We start from the raw sequence: 26,927 nt of genomic DNA on the forward strand, positions 1-26,927 counted from the left end.
GTTCCCCTTCAGAAGGCCAAATGGCTGAAATCTCGAAATGCATATGGCCGAAGCCATATGCTCGAATTTCAGAAGCTCGACCTTCTGAAAGGGAAGTAAACAAAAAAACACAAAACAATGTTTCTGCAGGGGGGGCAAGCCCCCCTGCACCCCCCCTGTGGGGGGCTGCTCTCCCACACCCCCCGCTACTTATTTATTCCATCTCTGAGATTGCACTACAGTGCAGAAAGGGAAATCTCCCATTTTGCACTGTATGCCGATTCCCATTCAGAAGGTCAAGCTTCTGAAATTTCGAGCATATGGTCTCGACTGTATGCATTAAGAGACTTCAGCCTTCTGAAGGGGAACCATATATATATATATATATATATATATATATATATATATATATATATATATATATATATATATATATATATATATATATATATACAGTCACCCCCAACCCCTAATTTCAAAAAGTCCATAATACATCACTGAGTCCCAGAGAAAACAAAGCACGCAACATAATAATCCAACTCCACTTCTTTTTATTAAGTAATTCATGCCACCCCAGCTTATTCAACCCCTTAAAGCATATTTGTTCAATGTCAATAAATATAAATGAGCAGCAGGATGCTTGAGGATATGGATTAAAACAAAGAAAATATGAACAGACCACAGCTGAGAGCAATATTGTAAAAATAAATGTTTAATACATATAAGTAAGCGCTTTCACGATCAAACCAACTGATTGCTACTTCAGACTCAATTATTACTACAAAACTAAAGAAATTTAAACAAATGTGCATCCAATCCAAGAATAAAACAAATTATTCAATTAGCTCAGTGCATCTATTAAAGTGCAGGTAGAAGCATTAAATACTATAATATAAAAACAACCAATAACAGTTGCATAGACAAACAATTAATTTAAAAAACAATATATCACCCTAATACTTTATGTCCACTCATTTAATTTAATGTTTCAAGGATCTAGCTTTCAGAAAAGGTTTAAGAGACAACGCACGGTTTATCCCTGAGGCTTTCTCTGCATGCAGTTGCAGAATCCACCTCTGCTCTGCTGCCTCAGTCTTGTTTATAATGTCCCCACCCCTAATACTTTGTTGTATAATCTCGAGCACTAAAAAATCAAAAACTTGTTGAGAACCTTTATCTCTAGTATGTCTGGCTAAAGCACTTGTTTCTTTCACATTGGCTATATCCCTAATGTGCTCTAGAATTCGTTCTTTTATACTCCTATTGGTTTTACCTACATAGAAAACATAACATTCTTTACAGAAACTAAGATATATTACATGCTGTGTCCTACAATCTGCATAAAAATCAAACTTAATAAAAAAATTATTGCTGGGATGTGTAACTATGTAACTACACTATTAGTATATATATTTGCATGCCATACAATGCCTACATGGGAATGTTCCAACTTTATATGAAGATATATATTCCTTCTTGTTAATGAGTGGTTTATAACATGATTGTCTTTTCAAAGATCTATTGTTTTTAAAGCAGAATTGTGGCTTAGCTTCTACTATTCCATCTAATTCCTCTATAGATTTTTGAATGTTCCAGTTCTTTTCAAAAATATGGCAAAATACACTGGTATCACTTGAATATGTAGTCCAAATAACTGGTGCAAATAGTGCTCAAACAAAAACTAAGTAACCAAAAAAAGTACCAGTGTTGCGAGTCCTCAGTAATAGTTTAATGGAATATTGTTAAGCACTTTCATCATAAATGTTTTTATTCTTTGCAAGCACTGTTTTAGCTATGGGAATTTTTGCTGTTTAAATATTCATGAGTAGTAAATTCTCTTCAAACAACATTGGGTAGATTTGAACCAATAGCTAATTGGTATTGTGTATTTAAACTTGTCTTTTCAATTGTCTCTTTGTTCTGAGGAAGTCACACTTGATGAAAGCACTTAACAATATTCCATTAAACTATTACTGAGGACTCGCAACGCTGGTGCTTTTTTTGGTTACTCACTTGAATATGTAATAGGAAACCTCACTTTCTGTATGGTCTCAATAGAAACATTGCAGCTCTCTGCTCCATCAGAGAAGAAGGGTTTACATTTATCGTTTCGTGCTTGAAACATTTCTTCAATACTAGAATTAACCTCTTCTTCTTTATACCCCCTAGCTATAAATTCTTCTTTAAGCATACTAGTGGCCTGATTTAGTTCATTATGTGTATTATGTAATCTACTGATCCTCGTGAATTGTCCCTTAACCACATTCCTACTAGTATGTCTGGGATGCATACTAGTTTTGTGCAAAATATCCTTCTACTTGGTTTCTTGTAAAGCTTAGTAATCAGTTCTGCAATCCCATTTTTACTTATGGTTATATCTAAAAAATTAATAGATTCTGATGAAGAATCAAAAGTAAATTTTAGGAAGTCAGTAGTATTATGTAGGTATTCAATAAACAACTTAAGCCTACTGCTCGTATCCCCCCATAAAAGGAAGATGTTGTCCACAAAGCGCAAATACCAAATGATGTTTGCAAATTCATTTCCCTGTAATAAATATTTCATCTCCCATGATACAAGCACTAGGTTGGCGTAGCTGTTGGCACAGACTGTGCCCATTGCTACGCCAACCTTTTGCAGATAGAAGTCATCATTAAAGACAAAAACATTATTCTCGAGTATAATCTCAAGTAAACTGCATATCAAGTTTATCTTAGTGTGAGTGTATACCCTGTTAACATTCAGTAGCTAACATACCCTCTCTATATCCCATGTATTAGGTATCACTGTAAATAATGAGGCAATATCCATTGTAACAAAATGCAATCATCATTAGTCATTTTTGTTCTGTTGTATAGGGACTTTAAAAACAAATGTGTATCTCTAATTACAGTTTCACACGTTTCCAGTACTGGGTGTAGCTGCTTCTCTAAAAAAAAATAGATAACGCTTCTGTGCACCATCCCCTACTGGAGACAATAGGACTCATAGCTGGTTCAATCATGTTTTTATGTACCTTAGGTAATCCATACATCATAGGTATAGTGGGGTGTTCTACCTGAAAATAATCAAATAACTCTTCAGAAATCTGCTGAAATGCATATAAATCAAAATATACACTGACACTCTATCAGTGATAGCTTTCACCTGCATATTAAAAATTTGTGCATAAGTAGCTATATCATTAAGAATACCATAATTTGTTGTAAATAAAGAATCTTATCCATCACCACAACGAAAGTGCTTACTTATATGTATTAAACATTTGTTTTTACGATATTGCTCTCAGCTGTGGTCTGTTCATATTTTATACATTTTAATCCAAAGCTATGAAGTGAAGACTAAGCGTTTGTCCAGCTACAGGATTATTTATGCTTGAGGGTATGTTTATACAAAGCACTGAATGTACGACAATTCCTAATAACATTAAAGTATTCAGAAATCCTAATTTTAAATTGACTAGAAGTTTGACCTATGTAAAAAGCAGAGCAACTATATTCAGCTAAATATATAACCCATTCAGAGATACAAGTATTCATGCAATGAATATCAAATACATGAGATATAGTGTGAGCTGAAAATTGTTTTATTTTCATAACAAACCTGCAAGCTGAGCAATGTCCACAAGGATAACAGCACATTAATTGTGTCCCTTCAATTGAAGGTTTCACATAAGAATCAAAGTGAAAAGTTTTTTATAAATGATTCAAGTAGTTGCCAATAGTTTCCCCACATGTATATGTAAATGCCCAATATGTAGGTAATGGGTTCCTATTGCGTGATCGAAAATTGTAAATGGTGAACGCATATTGAATGAACCCGATTGGTCAAAACGTTGAAATGTCGCACGCGTCACATGGAAATCACTGTAGGGAATATTTTACCTTTACTTCAATGCAGTGAGATCTCGGAGTAAGAATATTTAAGTAGCGGGGGGGTGTGGGGTGCTCCCCTGCCTACAGCATTTAGGTATGTATAGTTTTTTATTTTTATTTTTTTATTATATTTTTGAAATTTCAAACATCGCTCATATGGTGTCGACCATATGGTGTTCGATGTTTGAAACTTTCGAAAATATACTATAGACCCGTAGATAACAACTGTGCTAACCCATTATCAGACAGAAGTGTCCCCCAGTGTTTATTGATTAAATTGCAAAAAGTTGTAAAATTAATTTTAAAACTAGTAATCATATGTATTGGAGCATCCCGCTTTTCTCTTACTCTATAATGTAATACCAAGGATCTATCAATAGAGCTACCAAAATTCTGTGTTTGCTAAATGTCATCCATTTTATAGCCTCTAGGCTGAAATCTTGTTGCCATTTCAACATTATGGTTATCTAACTCCTCAACAGAGAAGCACATCCTTTTAAACCTTAAAAATTAGGATTTAGGAATACTCCCGATAATATGGGATGGATGACAGCTGGTAGCATCTAAAAAAAAGAGCTATGATGAAACACTTTCTGAAACAAAGAAGTAGACAGTGTGTCATCACTATTTTATTAACCTTAACATCCAAAAAGGAAAGCTGAGTTAGACTGTAGGTCAAACTAAATTGTAACCCCCACTTGCTGTCATTGGCAACTACTTGAATCAGTAATGTTTAAAGAGTGAAGTTGCTTAGTCACTGAAGGTGCCAAATACCACATATTTGTTTCTGGATGAGCTTACAGTGAGTCTATGTTTGGAAAACCATAGGAAAATGCTATTAATGTTATCCTGAATATTATTTTGCAATGTATCAAAATAATTTCATGAGTCAATTAAAAAAGGTCATCAATGAGAAGTAATATTCATTTTATGAAGGACTTGAGGGGTGAATAACACATGTAACATATGTAGAAAGTAAAATAAGTCTTAGAATTGAGCTTTCAGGTACACCAAAGGTAAACAAGCTGTACAATATACAGTTAGTACATATTTGACCTGAAAAGGTCTCTTGCAGGAGCGTTTTTTAGTTAAGACATTTAAGCGAACATTAATTTGAAATATTTGCTGATTAGAAAGCTCATGTTCAACACAGTTAAAAACTTTTTTTTTAGGTCAACAAAGATTGAAGCTATATAAAATAATTTTTTCAAAGTTGGAAAAGATAGTATGGATTGCAGGAGGGGCAACATGCTGTTGAGGCATCATAACACATGGGAAAATGATGCTGTCTAAGATGTGCTCTTATGCATTTGCTCTATGAACTACAGTAGCAGCCTACAGGGAATATTTTTCAATATTTTAGTGACATGGAGAGCATTGTAATTGTGTGAAATGTTTCAAGTTGAATGGGATTTGGGGATATAGGAAAAGAATGATAGTTTCAACTTTCTGTTCTCTAAGAATAATATTGCTAGTAAAAACCAGACTGAATCTGAAGGTGAAAAGTTTCCACATTCATCTAGTAGCTCTGTTGAGAAAATGGGGGTTGAGAGGATTAAATGCTTAAACAGGTTTGATATTTCATTCATACTTTGCAAACTAGTTTTGAACAATATGACTAAATTTAAATAAGAGATGAGGAAGTTCAGAGTTAGCTCAATTGTTCTCTGCGGAAGCAGGGTTACGGGAGTTTTTGAATAGTTCAGCAATCTCTGTAGGAGATAGAGGCCTGCTGTCTGAATCATGGCTTGTAAATTCAGAGCTGTCTTAGGAGTGTCCAAGTTGTTTTTTTGTCACAGTCCACTAAGGTATGATTTCTACATATATCTACACTAAATGGATTTAGCTTCTTTGAAATGAATTGTAGTTTGCTTTCTAATATCAGGAACACGAAATGAGAAAATGGAATGGTAAGGAGCATTATGGGAATATTTCCACACCTTGTCTGTAGTCTACATTTTCTTTTTAAGTTCAGTTGTAAGCCAAGATTAATTTGCAATGTGGACCTTATGAGATTTGAGAGGGTACATGGAGGAGATGTGAGGCAAACAGAGATAAAGCAGAGATAGGATTATTCAGAAATCATAGAGGTGCCCAGTTTAGCTTTTGTGGGGCAGGTGAAAGAGGCTGATCATTATTAGAAGGAAACTGATGGCACGGGGTAGTGCCAGGGAGAGTTGTTTATTTAAAAAATTACAGAAAGAGAAAAACAAGATGCCATTGTGACTTAATGTGTTTGGTTCTTGCCTTAACAATTTGCCATCAGCCATATTCTACAGCCCTTTCCTGTTTTCTTTGTTAATCTTCCTCAACACCTGTCTGACTTACCATGTCAGACCCACAAGGGGGAAAACACTTGTGTAAATGACAGGAGGAATGTGGAAAACATATCATAACATCCTAGCATAATTCCTTCCTGACAGCTGTAGGGAACTTTTTATGTATGGCCTGTCCAATTTTCCATGCAATTTCATAATGTATGCAAATGCATCTGGACTAGCATCCTTGGTCTATGAAGAAACTAGACTTTGGATATAAATTCTGCCCATCCCTGAGATAAGGGAGCTAGCAGAAATGCAACTCTACTGTATCCCCAACTGACTCTTCAAGGGTTGAGTTTGTTAAATAAACCAAGTTGCTTTGGCCAAAGTCATGGCCAGTCCCCCTGAGCCATGGCACCATCCTTTTTTAAGCTTTTTGAGGTCTTATCTTACTGACATTATTTCCAAACATTATCCATGTTACTATGTTTCTGAAGTTCCTACATGTACTTTAACCCATTCTATTTCTAACAGACTCTCTATATACAAAAATAATGTATTTCATTTTATACTTTCCGTCATTATATATATTTTCATCTCTTACCAGTTTGTAAGCCACAACAGACATCTCCTTCATTACAAATCATTGTATCTTCTCCATGTTTTCCTTTTTTAATTAAATGACAGTTAAATCCTCTAGCTTGATAATACTGACATTAAATAAAACATCACTGTTAATTTCTCAAAAAATAATTCCTTTCTCTCTGAAACCTATGTATAATCCTTCAAAGCTATAAATCATATTTGCACATTTTGACCCTTAAATCCAAAACTGTATATTTCTGTGGACCTAGAATTAGCAAATCTGGAATTTTCACTTTTGTATTTCAATTAAGTCTGCAGTCCTGAATATTTTTTTATCCATTGACTAAACTACTTTTTTCTTCCATTAACCATGAAATTTTACTGTTTGCCTGAATGCCAACATCTTATATCTAAAAGAGGTATTACATTGTGTCCCTATCAGATTATCAAAGTTTCCAAACTTTGAAAGTCATATGGTCGGGCCATATAACCAAAGTTTTGAAACTTAGAAAGTTTTGAATGGAGATCATGGTACAGTGTGGAACAGGAGATTTACCCTTTTCTGCAATGTAGTGCAATCTCGAGGTTGGTATATTTAATTAGCAAGGGTAGTGGAGTGTGTAGGGGCAAAATTTTAAAACAGAATTTCTTATTTACTTATTTATTGTTTTAATGTTTGAAGTTCCAAAACTTCAATCATATGGTCTCAGCCATATGAATTTCGAAGTTTTGAAACTTTGATAATCTGACAAAAATCCATTACATCATATAACAAAGTCTGACACCTATATATTTTAACTAATCTTCTTAAATCACTGTTATACATGTAAAGCCATGTTACCTGCTTTAGCCTTTTTGATTTCCACTGTTTGAATTATTTTCTTATTTTTTTCTGTTCCTTACCTTTTATTCACTTGCTTCTTAAAGAACACTTCCTTGTATTGCAACAATATCATGTAAAGTCTCTTTGTCATATTGTCTTTACTTCTTTCTAAATAATCCTTCAGAATTACATTTTAATTATTTACACCATTTTCTGTTTTTGAGAATTCCCCATCATTTGCTAAAAATTCAGAATCTTCATCTTCCATATCAATGGTATTTTCTTGCATTCATTTATAATATAATTGTTTTTTATTCTTACATTTTTGTACAAACAAGTACACATTTTTTAACATGTCCCCTTTCCCCATACTGTGAACATCTTTTAGGATACTTATTTAATAAATGGTTTGCCTGACCACAAAAATGAACATCTCTTCAGTTGGTTCCAGTACCTCAGTATGCCTTGGTTTTATTATATAATTTTAGCATATACAGTATGTTGCACAATTTATATGATTTTGATTGCAGAGTAACTCGTGCTGCACATCCATCAGTTCATATATTTCCTTGATTTTTAGTCTTTCTTAGTTCATTCATGGAAGTATAAACATCATTCAAAATAAGACTTCTGTAAGGACTCTAAGCTGCTTGTTAGTCTAGTGGTTATAGCAATAGACTGTGGTAGCAAGTATATGAGGTCCTCTGAAGCCAAATAAATTGTGATATGGGTTGACATAATGGCTAAGGTACTTATCTCACAGACACAATGTACAAGGTTTGAATGTACCTTTAGTCACCGTCTGGTTATTGGCTAGGCATGTAATAGTCAGCCAAGTAATGGTTAAGCTCTTCACCTAAGAGACACAAAGTACATTGATTCTAACTTCAGGTTATTGGCTTGGATTAAAATGGCCCTTCAGGGCAGTTAGCCTAATGTTCTCTTATTTACCTATTTCCTTAGTAATGGAATCTGGCTTTAACTGTAAACAAAAATCTTTATTTTCATTTGTTTGTACAAGTCCATCAAAATAGAGTCTTTCTGTGGAATGACATCAACTCTTTCTACAAACTTCTGTACAAATAAAGCAGCCAGCGCAAAAGTATCAAATGTTTTGTCAAAAAATGCTTTGGTTTTGTCAAAGGAAAAATAACTTCAAAATGATCAACACACGACAGGTTCAGGTTAAGGCACTTTAATCTTGCAGCAAGGAGACAAAAACATGCTAATACAGAGTTTGTCTAATTAAAATCAGGAAGTAAGATCATCTTTATACATTTTCCAACAAGACATTGCCTACCAAGCTGACATAACAGATCACAAGTTCTAACATCATTACTTCATAGCAGCTGTTTGTCCATGATTTTCTGCTTGCACTATCAATTTTATGAAAAGCTTCCTAAGAAAAACAACGTGGCCTTGATGACCACCGGTTAGATACAACTTCTCACTATGTTATGTTACCATTCAAGGTACTATAGCTAATTCGAGCACAAAGCAAGTACAGATTTTTCAAGCAGTCTTTTGTTTGATGTATCTCTTATTTTCTGCAGCTGTGCATGTCCTCATAACACGAACAGAGCTGATTGTTCATATTCAATCACATTATAGAAAACAGTATTGTTCTATTCATTCACTATTCATTTATTTTCCTGACCTAGCAGATAATCACCTGCTTCCCAGTACATTTCCAAAAAGGCATAAACATGAATTTTGCTGTGCTAGCAAATACTAGGTCAAGGTGCATCTTGCAATTTCAGAAAGCATACTGCAGTTTGAAAAAGCATCTTATAATTTCATACAGAATTAAGCTGTACATAAAATAGAATGAAATGTGTTTACTCTTTTAGCTTCTAATAAGCACTAAACATATATATTAATACATATTTTTCTGACATTTTCCCCCCGTTAATACTTTTTATTCTATTTTCAAAAGCATAAACAGTTTGCTTCTTCTCCTAACCTCTTCCATTTCATATTTGAAGTTAAGAGAGTCATTTAGTTTAGACTTATGAAAGCGTTTCACTTTTCAACAATTCTTCAATTTCAGTACTTTGATACAAAGTCTCAGAAACTGACATGTCTATAAAATCTTTGATTAACTTTTTCATGCAGGGAATACCACAACAGATGCATGCTCCTAATAGGAGTACTCCCACACAAATGGCAATCAGGATGTTCATTAGGATGGAACCCCACCCCCCAAACAAATTCTGGAAAAAGTCCATCAGAGGGTTTGGGCCTGGTTTGGTCATGGCTGACACTTGCTGGATCACCTCAAGATGGTCGTTTATCTCATGCTGGTTATCAGGAATATACGAACAGCATTCTTCTTTGATTAAAGCACACGTACCACCTCTCGCCGCTAGGGTGAAGTCGAGAGCCATGCAGTTTTGAAGCACCACAGTTCTCATAGCGTTTAGTTCATCAGTCGTTAATTCGAGAGCAGAAAAAGTTACATTGCTCATAACTTTGAGAAATTTGGACAGTTTTCTCAGCTCCCCAATCGATTTTACTGTGTCATATGCAGGGGCTATGCCTGCCCATGATATAATAGTGTCACTCAAGTCCATGTGTGTCAGTTTATCTTTGTTCTTCACGGAATTATGGTTTCTCCATCCTGCTTCAATTTGTCCCACTGGATACTCGGGTCTCTTGATTGGATTTCCAGGTTTACTGCTGACCTCTCTGACGTTTCGAATTTTCCCTCGAGGCAAAGCTGCAGTGTGTCGTATGGCCAGAACCAGGTAACCCAAAAAACAACTGCCGGACCAATTCTCAGGTACCCATTTGTATGCCTTTTTCCCACAAACAAAATAACAATTCTCTACTTTAGTATTGATATATGCTTGCCCTGCATGAAACATTTTCTTATCAATGATAGAAAGTTGCTTCGAAAGAACAGGATTATGCTGTATTTCACTAACAGTTTTTGCATTTTCTGAAGATATGAGTCATAGTTTATATCACAAATAGTTTCTGCCTTATTAGCCTTAATATAACATTTATAAGAAACAGTCACATTGCAATTGCTCCAACCCACCTGAATAGTGTCATTTTTATAAAAACATACAATTCCTTTTTGTGTAACAGGTAGGTGCAATGCTATTTTGTCTTGTGATTTTACAGGTGTAGTATCAAAAATCAAATTTTCCCAGGTCTCATTGACCCCTAGGGGGACAGCAGTCATTAATAATCCCCCGTATGCTGTTGGTATAGCTGTGCAAATCCAGCAGTTTGAAACATTAAAAGTCTCAGCATACACATATTTAATTGCTTGGTAAGTGTTAAAGTTTGGATGCCAGTCTATGAATAATGCATCACGTTTGTTCAGTTCAACTCGTGTGGCTGAAAAAAGGAAAGGCCACAGCAAAAAGATCATTGTTACCAGTATAGCTAACAGGATGATCATGCAGTTTTTCTGAGGTTGTTCTGCATCCCTGTTTACTCTATACCTGGTCATTTTTATTCTCGTTGTACAACAGTAACAAGGTTTTTGTCCAGTTCAAAGTTCTTGACCAGTTTACAGTGCATCAAATGGATCCAGGACACACGTTCAGCTATCTTGACTGCAGTGGGTGTTGCCAGAAAAACTTGGAACGGTCCTTCCCACTTCAGAGAACTCCAATTTCTTTTCTTCACAACCTTCACCCAGATCCATGATCCTGGTTGTACTACTGCTTCCAATGATCTGGTCTGTTCTTTATCTGAAACAGAATTTAACTGCAGAAGTTGTTTGTTATTCAAAAGTCACCTCATATACTCTGCAAGTGAACTGTCAGCCTCCTGGTCTGCAGTCATGAGAGGTTTACACTGAGGTATATAATATGCCCTCCCAGACAGTATTTCAAAAAGAGTTAACCCCTTTGCATTTGGAACAGTTCTCGTGCTCAACAATGCCAGAGGCAGACAGTGCACCCAGTTCTTCTGTGTCTCACTAATCATTTTCCTAAGTTTGTTTTTCAAAACCCCATTATGCCTCTCTACTAATCCTGCAGATTGGGGGTGGTATGCACAATGGTTCTTTAAGGAAATTCCGAAATAATGGCTCAACTGTTGTATGGTTTGATTTACAAAATGTGTGCCATTGTCACTATAGATCTTTTCCGGTATGCCAAATCTAGGAATAATTTCTTTAACGAGGACTTTTGCAACAGTAGCTGCATCTGGATTTTTGGTCGGAAAAGCTTCCACCCATTTGGAAAACATATCTGTAATGACAAGACAGTACTTTTTATTTTCGCATTTGTTTAGTTCTATGAAATCCATACAGATAGTATAGAATGGGTACGGTGGTGTCGGGAAACTCCCTTGCTTAGGCTTTAATGCCCCTTGTGCATGATGCCTGTTACAAACATGGCATGCTGCACAAAATTTTTTTGTGTAGTTTGTAAATCCATATGCAGTGAACACACGGTTCACTAACTGTACCATTCCCCCTGTTGAGACATGGCACTGCCCATGGTTCAACAAAGCTGCATATCTAAACAAGTTAGATGGCAAAATTGGTTTTCTTTCTTTGGAGATGTATAGCCCTTTCTCAAGAATTGCTCCTCGTTTTATCCATTTCTGTTTTTCTACATTTCTAGTAAGTGTCTGCATTGTTTTTAACATTTCTAAATCTAAAAATCTCAGAAGGTTGTAATTCCTCACTCAAAAGAAATACATCTGAAGCTGAATCTGCCAGTTTTGCAGCTATATCAGCTCTCGCATTACCTTTTGAAATCCTATCCTGTTGCTTGGTATGAGCTACGCATTTACAAATAGCTACTTTCTGAGGTAACTGAATAGATTCTAACAAATCTAAAATAAATTGCACATGATTAATCGGTTTACCAGTAGATGTTATCATTCTTCTATTTTTCCACTGCTGCGCAAAAACATGTACAGTAGAAAAAGTGTACTGGCTGTCAGTAAAAATGTTCACACATTTACCCTTTGCCAAGGTACATGCCCTTGTCAAAGCAATCAATTCTGCTGCTTGTGCAGATAAGTTGTGTGATAGACTTTGCTTCTAAAATCTCAGTATCAGAAACTACTGTATACCCTACTAGATTCTGTCCTGTAGGACCCCTTCTGCATGAGCCGTCCACGTAATATGTCACCTCGGCATCATCCAAGGGAACATCTGTTAGATCTTTTCTAGGCAGTGTCTTTTGCTCAATTTCCTGCAGGCAGCTGTGTGGTGTGCCATCTGCAGGGTTCGGGAACAAGGTAGACGGGTTTAAAGTTGTACATCGTTCAATTGTCATATGAGGTTGGCTCAGGAGTATAGTCATACAGGAAAGATGTCTAGCAGGAGAAAAATATGCTACTTTTTCTTGCAGTAAAATAATTGCGACTGCATGAGGCACTCTCAATGTGAGAGGGTGGAACAACACTACTGAGGCTGAAGCCTGTACTGCCATTGCAGCTGCAACTACTGCTTGTACACAGTGGGGCAGGGATCACCCCACTGGGTCCAGCTGTGATGAATAATAAGCTATGGGGCGTTTTTTATCCCCATGCTGCTGTGTTAACACTGATGTCATGTAACCTTGTTTACAATCTACAGTTTGGAAAAAAAATTATGATAGTTCGGTAATCCTAAGACTAATGAAGATGCTATTAATTACTTCAGTTTTCAGAAAGCTGATTCTGCTTCTGGTGTCCATTGTAATAAATCTTGTGCTGCCATAGGTTTCTTGTATATCAAGTTGGTCAGTGGAGCAGACTCCAAGGCATAGTTTGGAATCCAACTCCGACAAAAATTAGTTGTATCTAGGAAGGACATCATTTCCTTCTTGGTAGTCAGTTTGGGTGCTTGTAAAATTGCTATTTTCCTGTCTTCATCTAATATTCTGCCTTCTTTGGATATTACATATCCCAGGTATTTAACCTGCTTTTTCCAAAGCTGCAGTTTGTTTTTGTTTACTTTGTGTCCTTGAATGGCTAAAAATTGTAGTAACGCTATGGTATCTTCTCTGCATTCTTGCTGGGTGGGGGCTGCCAGCAGAATGTCATCTACATAAAGTAAAATTTGGCTGCCTTTCATTGAGATAAATCCCACCAAGTTACTTGCCATTTCCTGTGTGAATATTGTTGGGCTCTCACAATATCCCTGTGGTAGTCGCGTATATGTATACCTTTTCCCCTAAAATGTAAATGCAAACCAATGTTGGCTGTCAGGGTGTATCGGTATTGAGAAAAATGCATTGCTAATATCTACCACAGAAAAATACTTCTGTTGAAGTTTTAAATCATTCAATAAAGTGTGTGGATCTGGCACCATAGGTGCTCTAGGTATTACTGTGTCATTTACAGCTTGTAAATCTTGGACCATACTCCATTCTCCATTTGCTTTTCTAACAGGAAATAAGGGTGTGTTACATGGTGAATCGGGAGATTCTACCAGTACTCTTTCCTTAAGTAAAGCTGCTATTATAGGTTTGATTCCTACCTCTGCATCTTTTCTTAAGGGATATTGTCTCTTCTGTGGTCTAAATGCTAATTTTGGCGTGATAGTAACTGGTCCTGCTGTACGAATGAGTCCTACATCTGATTTTCCTGTTGACCAGAGAGTTTCTGGTATGCTTCGTAAGGCTTTTTCTTCTTCCTCTAGTAAGAGTGCTACTCAGCTGTCCTCACTTGCCTGCAAGTGCACAGCTGGATGTGTCTGTGTTATCCAATTCAATTTCTGCTTTTGTACTCCCTGTTCTGACAGTTCTAATTCTGTCTGTTTTTCCCACCTTGTGACTTTTTCTCCTAGGTCTGCCCACTTCACATTCTTGTTCTTAGTCAAACTGATATGTGGTAGTCGATTAGATTTATAAAGTACTAGGAATTCCTGGGGCAATGAACAGCTAATTACACTGTTCCCTTCTGTGTCCCAGTACAGATTACGTAATACTAATCTGTTTGCATGATTTTTAAACAGTTTTTGCTCATATTCCTTATCAGGTCCTGGTGTGCTACAGTAATACAGAGTACAGTGCAACAAATGCTGTTTATCAGTGTCAAGGGAGGGGGATTTACTGATGGCTATGTTCATCAGTTCTTTGGTTACTGCCCCTGGACCAGTCATAACTAAGTCCTGGCTGTACCAATAAAATATTTCACCCTCCGGTCGCACCACAAAAGTATCCATTTGTCACTGTGCTTCCATGCCCTGCATAGTTGGTACTACTGCTATGCAAAATATCTGCATCAGATCTCTGTCCAAAAGGTTTACTGGGCATTTTGCAGAAATGACAATTTTGCTTTTCTGGGTCATCCCTGAAACAGGGTCAGTTATTGCTATGCTGTGGGAGAGTGGCTCCCGATACAGCTGTCCATTAGCTGCTTTCACTAATATGTAATCAAGTGATTCTGAATTTTCTGGTAGTTTGGAAGGATGTATCAGGGTCCGTGAAGCCCCTGAGTCACACAGGAATTTAACTTCCCTCCCCTCTACCAGAAGTGTAACTTCTGGTTTTGTGTCTGCTAAATAGAGCTCTAGGCTCAATAATACCAAGTCTAAAATTTCACCTTCTTCATCATCTGTGATTTCTTGTACTTCCTCTATTTCTTCTATCACATTCTCTACTCCCTCTATCACATTTGCATTTGTCTTTTCTTGGTTATTCCCTTCTAGTGATTCTTGACTATCATATAGTCAGTCCTCACCCTCCTTATCTTCCATGGCTACCTTCTTGTTTTGCCTGCAATCCCTTGCTAAATGTCCCTTTTTCCCGCACTTAAAACATTCACCCCTTTTCTTTCTTTCCTCAAACTCTTCTGATCGTTTATCAGATTGTTTGTTTCCCTGGGCATTTTTCTTGCCCTTTTTTCTGGACTGTACTACATAAACTTCTGCTCCGTCTTCTACAGCAAATACTTGGGATTTCTTTTTCTTTTTACTGTTAAAATGCCTTTCGGCATGCCTAGCATATTCAAGTAGTGACTGTAATCTACTTGTACGATGGTCTACTATGTGCTTTGTAATAAAGCTGCTTATAGACAAAATACTGCCTTTCAAAAATGCATTCTTTAATTGTTGCTCATATGAGGAATCATGTGTTTGATCTTCAGGTACCTGCATTCTGCAATGGTTATTAAATCACTCTAATAATCTAGCATAATATCTGACAACAGTTTCACCTTCCTGTTGGATGCATTGATTAATGCAAGTCCAGTCTGCCCTAGGCTTCCATTTCTCAGAGATTCGGTCTGTTAAACCTTTCATTCTGTTATCCAGTTCTGCATTGCTATGTGGGAGTGGCTTATGTTCTGCGTCACGGGGATTCCACTTGCCACTGATCATGTGCCAATCTGGACCTACAATCTGTCTGACTACTTTTTCTACTGCTTCTCCGTTCAAATGATAACTTAACCTCATGCCCTGTAAGTCTTCTAAGAATTTTCTAAAATTAACTTTCGGATGGGGAATTCCCTCTGTGGCTTTCTGGATGTCTTCCAGTGTCCACGGTCTATATACTAGAAGAGTTGGGTCCTGTCCTGCCTGTCCTGCCTGCGGATTTGGTACTTCTATGAGTGGACATATCTCTTCTTCACTCATAGCTCGTGAATTTTTATTTATTTCATATAACTCAATATCCCCTCTTAAGTTACTTGTTCGAGAACCGGTCTCGATGGGATCTCTAACATATGGTCCTGGCTTCGCGGTGACAGCCGGGTATAGCGGAGGTGGACCAGCTTGTCCACTCGCTTCATATTCTGGTGCAGGAAGTGAAGTGGGTGGAGGGGCTGATGCCATTACTAAATTATTGTCTTCTTTATCTAAAAACATAGCTTTTGAATTACTACTTTTTTGTTCCCTACAGTTTGCTTCCTCAATCCACCTATGTGCCTGAGGAACTCCCAACTGGCATTGCTTTTTTACCTGACCTTTCACGTCAGCTTTAAGCTGTTTGAAAAGTTTAATAAGCGAGGATTTTTCTAATTTGCCATCAAATTCATATTTATTAACCCATTTTGCATAGTATCTAATGTTGTCGGCACGCTGTGATTGCATATATTTTGCATCTTTGGTTAGCGGTGGGTTTCGGGAACATTTTGTGCACCGATTACTCATATTGTTCTGACTGTTAAAAAATGTAATGTAACCCTTCTTATTCTCACGTGGTACCACGATTTTCTATTTCACAGTTTATCTAGAATAACTGTCTTACCTATTCTGTTTCCCTGATCTATGACAAGACTGCAATCTTTCTGTCCCTGACTTGTGCAATACAAATCTCCTGACAGATATTTTCAATCAAGTCCCTGATCTAAAACAGAAAAAAGGTAAATTTCATCTTACCTGAGCCTCCGTGATTGATCCTGTCTGGCTCGTATACCAACTCGTCCTACAGTCGCAGATCAGAAAAGTGGCTGGCCTCTTTTGAACGACAATTCAGTCAGAGGTCTTTCAAAGCAGAAGAACCAATGTGGTCTCTTCCCCGTATGGTTTCCTGCCACCTGACCCATCTGACCTGAGGCGAAGAGAGAGAGTTCCGGCCAAAGGACCAATCTGTCAAAGGAAAAATTACTTCAAAATGATCAACACACGACAGGTTCAGGTTAAGGCACTTTAATCTTGCAGCAAGGAGACAAAAACATGCTAATACAGAGTTTGTCTAACTAAAATCAGGAAGTAAGATCATCTTTATACATTTTCTAACAAGACATTGCCTACCAAGCTGACGTAACAGATCACAAGTTCTAACATCATTACTTCATAGCAGCTGTTTGTCCATTATTTTCTGCTTGCACTATCAATTTTATGAAAAACTTCCTAAGAAAAACAATGTGGCCTTGATTACCACCAGTTAGATACAACCTCCCACTATGTTATGTTACCATTCAAGGTACTATAGCTAATTCAAGCACAAAGCAAGTACAGATTCTTCAAGCAGTCTTTTGTTTGATGTATCTCTTCTTTTCTGCAGCTGTGCATGTCCTCATAACACGAACAGAGCTGATTATTCATATTCAATCACATTATAGAAAACAGTATTGTTCTATTCATTCACTATTCATTCATTTTCCTGACCTAGCAGATAATCACCTGCTTCCCAGTACATTTCCAAAAAGGCATAAACATGAATTTTGCTGTGCTAGCAAATACTAGGTCAAGGTGCATCTTGCAATTTCAGAAAGCATACTGCAGTTTGAAAAAGCATCTTATAATTTCATACAGAATTAAGCTGTACATAAAATAGAATGAAATGTGTTAACTCTTTTAGCTTCTAATAAGCACTAAACATATATATTAATACATATTTTTCTGACAGTTTCCAAATATATTATAGAGCATATGCTCTTCATTATAAACCCTAATAAGTGATACTAGTATACCTTAAATTATGTACCTATCAACAGTTCTTCCAGAATTTTTTTTTTGTTTGCTTTCAGCCTGGTCTGGGAACATATACCAGCACTGCTTCACAAAATTCTCCTAACTGCCAGCTACCTTTCAGACATAACATGCCTTCCACATAACTGCACTTTTCCATCCCTGAAGCTGGTTAACCCTTGGCTCATTCTTGAGTCATTGGGTATATAGTTTTGGGAGGTGCTGGGTTATAAACCTGCCACTCCACCATGTTTTAACTGTTGGAGAACATTTAGGTTCCTGGTTCTGGTATTGGTGGATAATTTGGACTTGTAGAGAAACAGGAGATCCAGTATAATCATATGTCTAATAATGTTGTAATTGAATCAGCGCTCTCACCTCAAAAGACAACAAGACACTAAATAAAGGAGTACAGCCTCGCTTGGCAGCTCAGAGACTTCTGGCCTGTGATGTTTTTGTTAGTTTATATGCTAGTTCCTTCAAAAACCTGAAATTATGTTACAAGAAAGAAAAGCATGGCCAAACTTTTCTTGTCATTACTTTCCTCCACTAAAGACATTATTTCCCTTTTTTTCCCTTTATATTTCCTCTTCCTTTTATTAATAATGTTCTTCTCAGTCAGTCTGGAGGACTTTTTTCCACATTAGTGTTGCTTATATTCTTTTCTTTCTTTCTATGAATATTTCTTGAACAAATTCTTATAACAAATCACAACTTTTTACTTTCTTGTACTGTTGCAATATGCTGTCATACCAGATGTTTCTTTCATTAACCAGGTCTGTATCTATGCTCCATGTCTTAACTTTTTAAAAGCCTTGTATGACAAGCTACAATGCAAATCCTAGTTCTTTTTGCCCATCCTTAGAACTCTAATTTATCTCCATCCCTCTTCTGAAATAACCTTATTATTCATTCGCATCCTCCTTCAAAATTCCTGAAACTGTGTACAGCTGAAGTAAAGAAACATATACTATTAAGATTATCGATGCCTTTAATAGGGAAAAGAGTGAATGCAATACATAATTTCTTTAATTCCAATTTTGAAGGCAATAGCTGCAGTAAAACTGTATTTATTAAGTAGTATTTCTTCCTTAAAGACATATCAAATATCAAAACCATGCTCACTAATTTATTCTTTCTAATTCAACAACCCATTTTTTTAATTATCCCTTATTTTCTACATCTTAAATCAAATAACTGAATTTCTTTATTATTATATTTCCTGTGTCTATTATTTTATTGATTTTTGAAACATTCCACTCTAAACACACCAACTGTTGTACTTCCCAATCCCAACTTCTTTAATAAATCAGTGTTATATCATCTGCCTAACCTTTCATTACAGATAACCTACCAAATGTTCGATTTTCCTCTTCTGAGATTACACTATTTGATTGATATTACTAATAACAACATGCATTACTTATAATAACATTTATCTCTACTTATCTCTACTTATCCCAGTAATAAAAAACTTAGAGACATTTCTGTCTCACCCATTTATTTAAAATAACTTCTGTTCCCTTCCATTGATTTATGAAAGAATCTAGCATTTGTTTATTGTATATTTTATACATGAAAGATTTGAAACTTTCTCCAAAATTTATTTCCCTTAATATATCCTGTAATGTATTATAACCATCATTTTTGCATTCCTTTCCTATTTCATATCCCATTGCCCTGCCCTACAGAATGCTTTCACACACTTCCTGTAATAAGATTAGTAGTTTATTTATAGTTTTACCATTACTAGAACCATAAAGCTAATTTTCAAGAATCATTTAGTAAACACGTTATTCTCCTTTGCAATACAGTTACCTGTCTTTAAATTTGTATCTAAAAGATGTTGATGTCCAGTTTCTTATATCCCTTTTGTCTCTTTTTCATAAAAAATGTAATTATATCTGGACTGCCTTTCTTGAATATTTACAAAAAAAATTACCCGTTAAGTACTTTAGCAAAAAGGCAGTTTCTCACTTAATCACCCATAGGACACATAACTAATTTCACCTCCATCAGCAGATTTTATTTTTATTTTGATACTGTTCTTAACTTACTTTAACCTTGTTTCTTCCTATATCTTTCTTGCATGTTCATCTGGCATTTAACACTGTTTAGGCAATGCTTTCCTCTTCTTCTTTCAAACATCATCCAAATGTACATATCTACCTTCTTTTTTTCTTTCTTTTTCTTTCAGCTGCTCCTATTAGAGGTCGTCACAGCAGATCATCTGTTTCCATTTCTTCCTGTCCTTTGCATATTACTGTGTCACACCAACCACTTGTATGTCCTCTCTTACCACATCCATAAACCTTATCTTAGGCCTTCCTCTTTTCCTCTTACACGGCAGCTTCATCCTTAGCATCCTTTTCCCCATATACCCAGCATTCCTCCTTAGCACATACCCAAACCAATGCAATTTTGCTGCTCTGACTTTGTCTCCAAACTGTCCAGCCTGAGCTGACCCTCTAACATACTCATTTCTAATCCTGTCCATCTTCATCACACCAAATGCAAATCTTAACATCTTTAACTCTGCCACCTCCAGCTCTGACTCATGTCTTCTCATCAGTGCCATCATCTCCAACACATATAACATAGCTGGTCTCAGTACCCACTTGTAGACCTACCCTTTCACTCTTACTGGTTCCTGTCTCTCACAAATCACTCCTGACACACATCACCACCCACTTCACCCTGCCTGCACTCTCTTCTTCACCTCTCTCCAACACTCACCACTACTCTGGACTATTGATCCCAAGTATTTAAACTCATCCACCTTCACCAACTCTACTCCCTGCATCCTCATCATTCCTCTGTCCTCTGCTCCCTGCATCCTCATCATTCCTCTGTCCTCTACTCCCTGCACCCTCATCATTCCTCTGAGCTCTACTCCCTGTATCCTCATCATTTCTCTGTCCTCTACTCCCTGCACCCTCATCATTCCTCTGTCCTCTACTCCCTGCATCCTCATCATTCCTCTGTCCTCTACTCCCTGCATCCTCATCATTCCTATGTCCTCTACCACCTGCATCCTCATCATTCCTTTGTCCTCTGCTCCCTGCATCCTCATCATTCCTCTGTCCTCTACTCCCTGCATCCTCATCATTCCTCTGTCCTCTGCTACCTGCATCCTCATCATTCCTCTGTCCTCTTCTCCCTGCATCCTCATCATTCCTCTGTCCTCTACTCCCTGCATCCTCATCATTCCTCTGTCTTCTACTCCCTGCACCCTCATCATTCCTCTGTCCTCTGCTCCCTGCATCCTCATCATTCCTCTGTCCTCTGCTCCCTGCATCCTTATCATTCCTCTGTCCTCTACTCTATGCATCTTCATCATTCTTCTGTCCTCTGCTCCCTGCATCCTCATCATTCCTCTGTCCTCTACTCCCTGCATCCTCATCATTCCTCTGTCCTCTACTCCCTGCATCCTCATCATTCCTCTGTCCTCTGCTCCCTGCATCCTCATCATTCCTCTGTCCTCTACTCCCTGCATCTTCATAATTCCTCTGTCCTCTACTCCTTGCATCCTCATCATTTCCCTGTCCTCTACTCCCTGCATCCTCATCATTCCTCTGTCCTCTGCTCCCTGCATCCTCATCATTCCTCTGTCCTCTGCTCCCTGCATTCTCATCATTCCTCTGTCCTCTACTCCTTGCATCTTCATCATTCCTCTGTCCTCTACTCCCTGCATCCTCATCATTCCTCTGTCCTCTACTCCCTGTATCCTCATCATTCCTCTGTCCTCTACTCCCTGCATCCTCATCATTCCTCTGTCCTCTACTCCCTGCATCTTCATCATTCCTCTGTCCTCTGCTCCCTGCATCCTCATCATTCCTCTGTCCTCTACTCCCTGCATATTCATCATTCCTCTGTCCTCTACTCCCTGTATCCTCATCATTCCTCTGTCCTCTACTCCCTGCATCCTCATCATTCCTCTGTCCTCTACTCCCTGCATCCTCATCATTCCTCTGTCCTCTACTCCCTGCATCTTCACCATTCCTCTGTCCTCTGCTCCCTGCTCCCTGCATCCTCATCATTCCTCTGTCCTCTGCTCCCTGCATCTTCATCATTCCTCTGTCCTCTACTCCCGGCATCCTCATATTTCCTCTGTCCTCCCTCTCATTCACACACATATATTCTGTCTTAGTCCTACTGACCTCCATTCCTCTCCTTTCAACCTGTCCATCACCATTGCAAATAAGAAAGGGCTAAGAGTTGACCCTTGATGTAATCCCACCTCCAATCTGAACACATCTATCTCTCCTACTGCAGACTTCAACCCTGTCACACTGCCCTTGTATTATAAGTTAGAAATTGGATTATTAGACAGATATGAATATGGGACGTAAGCAGACGGTAGAACACAAGGTTAACCAATATGGAATGAGCAGGATGGAGATGAGGTAGGAGCCCATATTTCTCAACTTGCAAGAACAACAATGGTAAATAACACCATATATATACATAATGTTCAGAGTGTGCCCACCCCTGACATAATTTACAACCTTGTGATAGTTTCATTCAGGAAATTTTAATACTAGATACCCAGAAATGAGTACTGCACCTGAATGGGTTTTATCCTCTGTACTTGTCACCAACATTCCCTAGAACATGTTAGTAGCAAAGCATGACACAGAAGCAGTGATAGTACAGGTTTCAAGAAACACGTTTCAGAGGAACACAAACAATGACAGCAAAAGGAGAAATACACTTAATTGGATTTGAAACCATGTCTTCTTCACTGATATTCTCTAGATCAGTACATTAGCAAGGCATGCTACAGAAGCAGTCATAGTCCAGACTTCTAAGAAACACATTTCAGGTGAACAGAAATCATGATAGCAAGAAAAGAGAAACATATCTGAAAAGATTGGAATTCTTGTCTTTGTCTTTGATAGTCTATAGAGCAGTTCATTAGCAAAAAATGTATTGGAATCACTCCTGGGAAAGGTTGCTGAAAAACACATTTCAGGAGAATGTTAGAATAGTGTTGGCAAGTGAAAACTGCAAATCATAAAACAACATGGAATCATCTGTTGATTAAAACAATCCACCCGGTATATTGACAATGTATACATCACTATGAAACTGTTACATGCATGTATTGTATTGTCCTTATTTCATATATGCATTGTAAGTGATTAGTGTATGATAAGGATTGTAAGCCTGCTACAAGTAGACTTCAATGGATCTGAGCCCCTCCTTTCCTAACTGACATTCCCAAGAACAGCACATTACCAAGTAAAGCCACAGTAGAACTTAGAGCAACATTATCAGAAAATGTACATTTCAAGGGAGTGTTAGAACAGTGTGGAAGACTGAAAAATGATCACTGGTAAATAGCATGCAACAATCAGGGAATTAAATCTCACCAGTGTACTGACAATGTATACATCACTGCAAAACTGTGACATACAATAATATGTTTACCCTTATTGTATATGTATATATATATATATATATATATCCACACACATACTGAACGTTATTACTACATGATATGGATTGCTTGTCAGACTGCTGTAAGGTAGCTCTCAATGGATTTGAGCCCCTGCATGCCTAAATGATATTCTTTAAACCACTGCCTTATTAAGTAAAGCCACAGAAGAACTTGCAATGTCTTTAGAAAATATACATTTTAAGGAAGTGTTAGAACAGTGTTGAAGACTGAAAAGTGATAATTTGTAAACAGCATACAACAATCAGGGGAACAGAACTCTCCCCTCATTGACAATGTACACATCACTTTGAGCTGTTATATATGTGTATTATGTTTATCCTCTAGTTAATATATGTATTGTAAATGATTAGTACATAATACAGACTGATTATCAGGATGTTACAAGGTATACCTTGATGGATTTAAACCCCTGCTGGCCTAATATTCTTTAGACCAGTGTATTAGTAAGTGAAACTGTGGAAGAACTTATTTTAAAGCTGTCCAAAAATAAACATTTCAAGTAAATATTAGGACAACGTGAAAGACTGAAAAATGTCCACTGTTACACAACATATAACCAATAGGTGAAAAAGTTGAGATTGCATTCCTTGCAGAGGGAGCAACATGAGATAGTGAATGGGGCAAATAGCAGCCCTGCCTTTCAGAACAAAGTAGCACATAGCTGATTGTTATAAAACAAGGTACTGTTAATTTATCAGCTAGAAACACAACAGAAGCACATTTAAAGTTTCTAAACAAAGGACTGAAATTTATACCTAATGCCACTGATAATATTGTGAAAGCACTGACAGATTTAAAGTTATTTGCAAGAAATGTGAATTTAAAGTTGATTTGTAAATGCAATGAGAATACTGAATACACAACAGAAAACCATCAGGGATCACAACCCTGTCATTCATCTATTGAAAATGTACACATCACTTAGGTTCAGAGGTAAGTACTAGGCTAGCTGTCCTTACAAGCCATTTTAATCTTAACCAGTTTCTCCAAAGGTGAGAATCAAACCATGTACTCTGTGTGTGTTAGGAAAACACCTTAACTCTTTAGCTAACTGCTCTCCTTGACGTGAACCCAGTTCCCCAGTACTTGCCTTCATGGTGTTTCCTTGGTGGTTACTAGAATAATTATCCCCAGGAGGCATTTGTAAGTCTAGCCATGCTTCCCCAAAGGCGGGAATCAAACCCTGAACCTTATGCCTATGAAGTAAACACCTTAACTATTAAGCCAACCACAAAGAGTAATGGAAACTGTTACACTGATATGATTAACTTTATTTTATGTTATTCCTTTTGCTTTTCTTTTTATTTATGTTGTTTGTGTTTACTGGGTTTGTCCGACTGGGTTTACTGAAAAACTCTTTTCAGCAGAAGCCCAAGGAGAAAAGCCCCAACATATTACAAGTATTTTAAAACAGAAATTCAGTGATGTACATCAACATACATTAAGTAATATATAACAAAATTACACATACATTTGATAATTAGATCACATCCATATGAAATAAAGAAAACTATTGATGTATAAAAGACACTAATGCATTTATTAGATGAACAATGAGTATGTGAAGAGGCATTTTAGTGAGTTTGTCAAACAGATAACAGGTCTGTGATTAGTGACAATAGATTACTTCAACTTATGCCAATATATTTTGGTGACACTCATAAAAGGTCAGCTCAGTTGCACAACAGATGTTAAGATCTTAGTACATTTGATAGCTTTTTCTATTTTTGACATAAGAAGAAAATGCTGTTTCTCTGCATTTATACATAAGCATTAAAGTTGGTCTCTGCCAACTATTGAAAAATGTATAACAAACAAGGATGAGTTTTGTTCATTTATAAGCCTATTTTATGCATGTTTGTGCTGCAATAATATATGTTTGATAATAGAAAAGGTTGTAAAAGGTTTATGAAAAGGGGTGGCAACCAGACAGAACACAAGGGGAGAAGATAAGGAATGAACAGGATGGAGATCGTTGAAGAAGACAGACATAAATAGGTATGAACCCATGTTTTTCATATTAACAGGATACATAACAGTGAATTACTAGTGTGAGCCAGTGAAGCAATAAGACTACAGTTGGTCAAAAAAACACATATCAGGGAAATGTAACACACTGGCAGAGTGATCTCAAGAAGAAAAAAAGGATTCAAGTGCTTGGAATTAAGCCTTTTGTAGTCAAGATCTTCAACAGTGCATTAGCAAGGGCAGCCACTGAAGCTGTCCAGCTGTAAGAGTTTATTAAGAGGACACATGTCAGAAATGTGTAGCACATTTGCAGAGTGAATACCTAACGGCATAAACCACCATAAAGTCCACATGGGAATCAAACACCCCACCCAGTGCATTAACCCAGTATAAATGATTTAAAGAATACACTGTGTCACTGGAACAGCTAGAATAAAGTCATCTACTTAACTGTCATCACTTTTTCCAGGTTTTATTTCTCCAAGTCTTTTGAGTTTCTAATACCATGACCAGAATGGACCCCATTCCTAAGTCAGGGTATAATTAACATTCATGAAATTGGTATTCTTTCAATCTTTGATGTCAGCCAAAAGTGCGCCTGCAATGTGTCCAGAATTGGCAATTCATATTGAGTTGCATGCATTGGTAGAATGTCTAAGTATGGCTGTAGATTCTTTTTTATTAGACCCTTTGTTCTTACTATTGTTGGAACTGTTTGGGCAACGTTCTTCGACATTGCTCTCATTTTTCCCTGCAAATCCTGATATTTTATAATTGTGCGTGCCTCTTTATATAAGGCACTGTAATCACTAGCTGTAGCAGTTTAAATGATCAGTGCTATTTTTGTCTTTTTTCATGGACTACTATATCCAGTTGTTTGCAACTATGTTTTTGAACTGTTGGTAATGGGTGATCCCATCTGATGTATACTTCATTTTCTATAATGCTTTGAGGTTTATTTTACCAATCATTCTCAGCTACATCTATATCATAGTGTTTGCACAATGACCAGTGCAACCGTCTTGCTATGTTATTGTGCCTACCAGTGTACAGGCCCTCTGCCATGAGTGTATCACACCCAGCAAGAAGACATGTGACTGTTTCGAATTCTTTTTTTTTCTTTTTACACAAGCTACAGTTGTCTGTTTTTCCTACATGTCCAGTGGACTTTGTATATCAGCTTGTATGCAGTCTACTGTCCTAGGCTGCCATTATTAACCTTTCATCTTTTGGTTTTAACTCCCCTCTCCTTAACAAGTCCTGCATTAAATCCTGATCACCATGAGGTTGTTCTAGGAGATCTCTATACTTGCTACTACATTTATGGGTTTTCCACATTTGTTTCCTTCTCTTCTGATCCTTTTCCTTCTATCCCTTCTTTTGCTACTTGGCACATTCAGTTGTCTGATTTTTGGCTACTTTTGGTTTGATTTCCATTCCTACTTGACACCAGAATACTTCTGCTAAACTAAGCAAAGAGGTCATCTTAGACTTCCTCTCCACATGTTTTAAAACTTTCACTATGTTTGGATCTGATTAGGTCAGCAAATATGTGTGCAGTCCCATGACTGCAGATCTTAGGTTCATAGGTTCATAGATTAGTACTAAGCTAACTGTCCTTGTGAGCCATTTTAAGCCTCGCCAGTTATCCATTGTG

This window comes from Protopterus annectens, chromosome 2.part1 (assembly GCF_019279795.1).
Source record: "Protopterus annectens isolate FY-2018-M chromosome 2.part1, PAN1.0, whole genome shotgun sequence".
Lineage (NCBI taxonomy): Eukaryota > Metazoa > Chordata > Ceratodontiformes > Protopteridae > Protopterus > Protopterus annectens.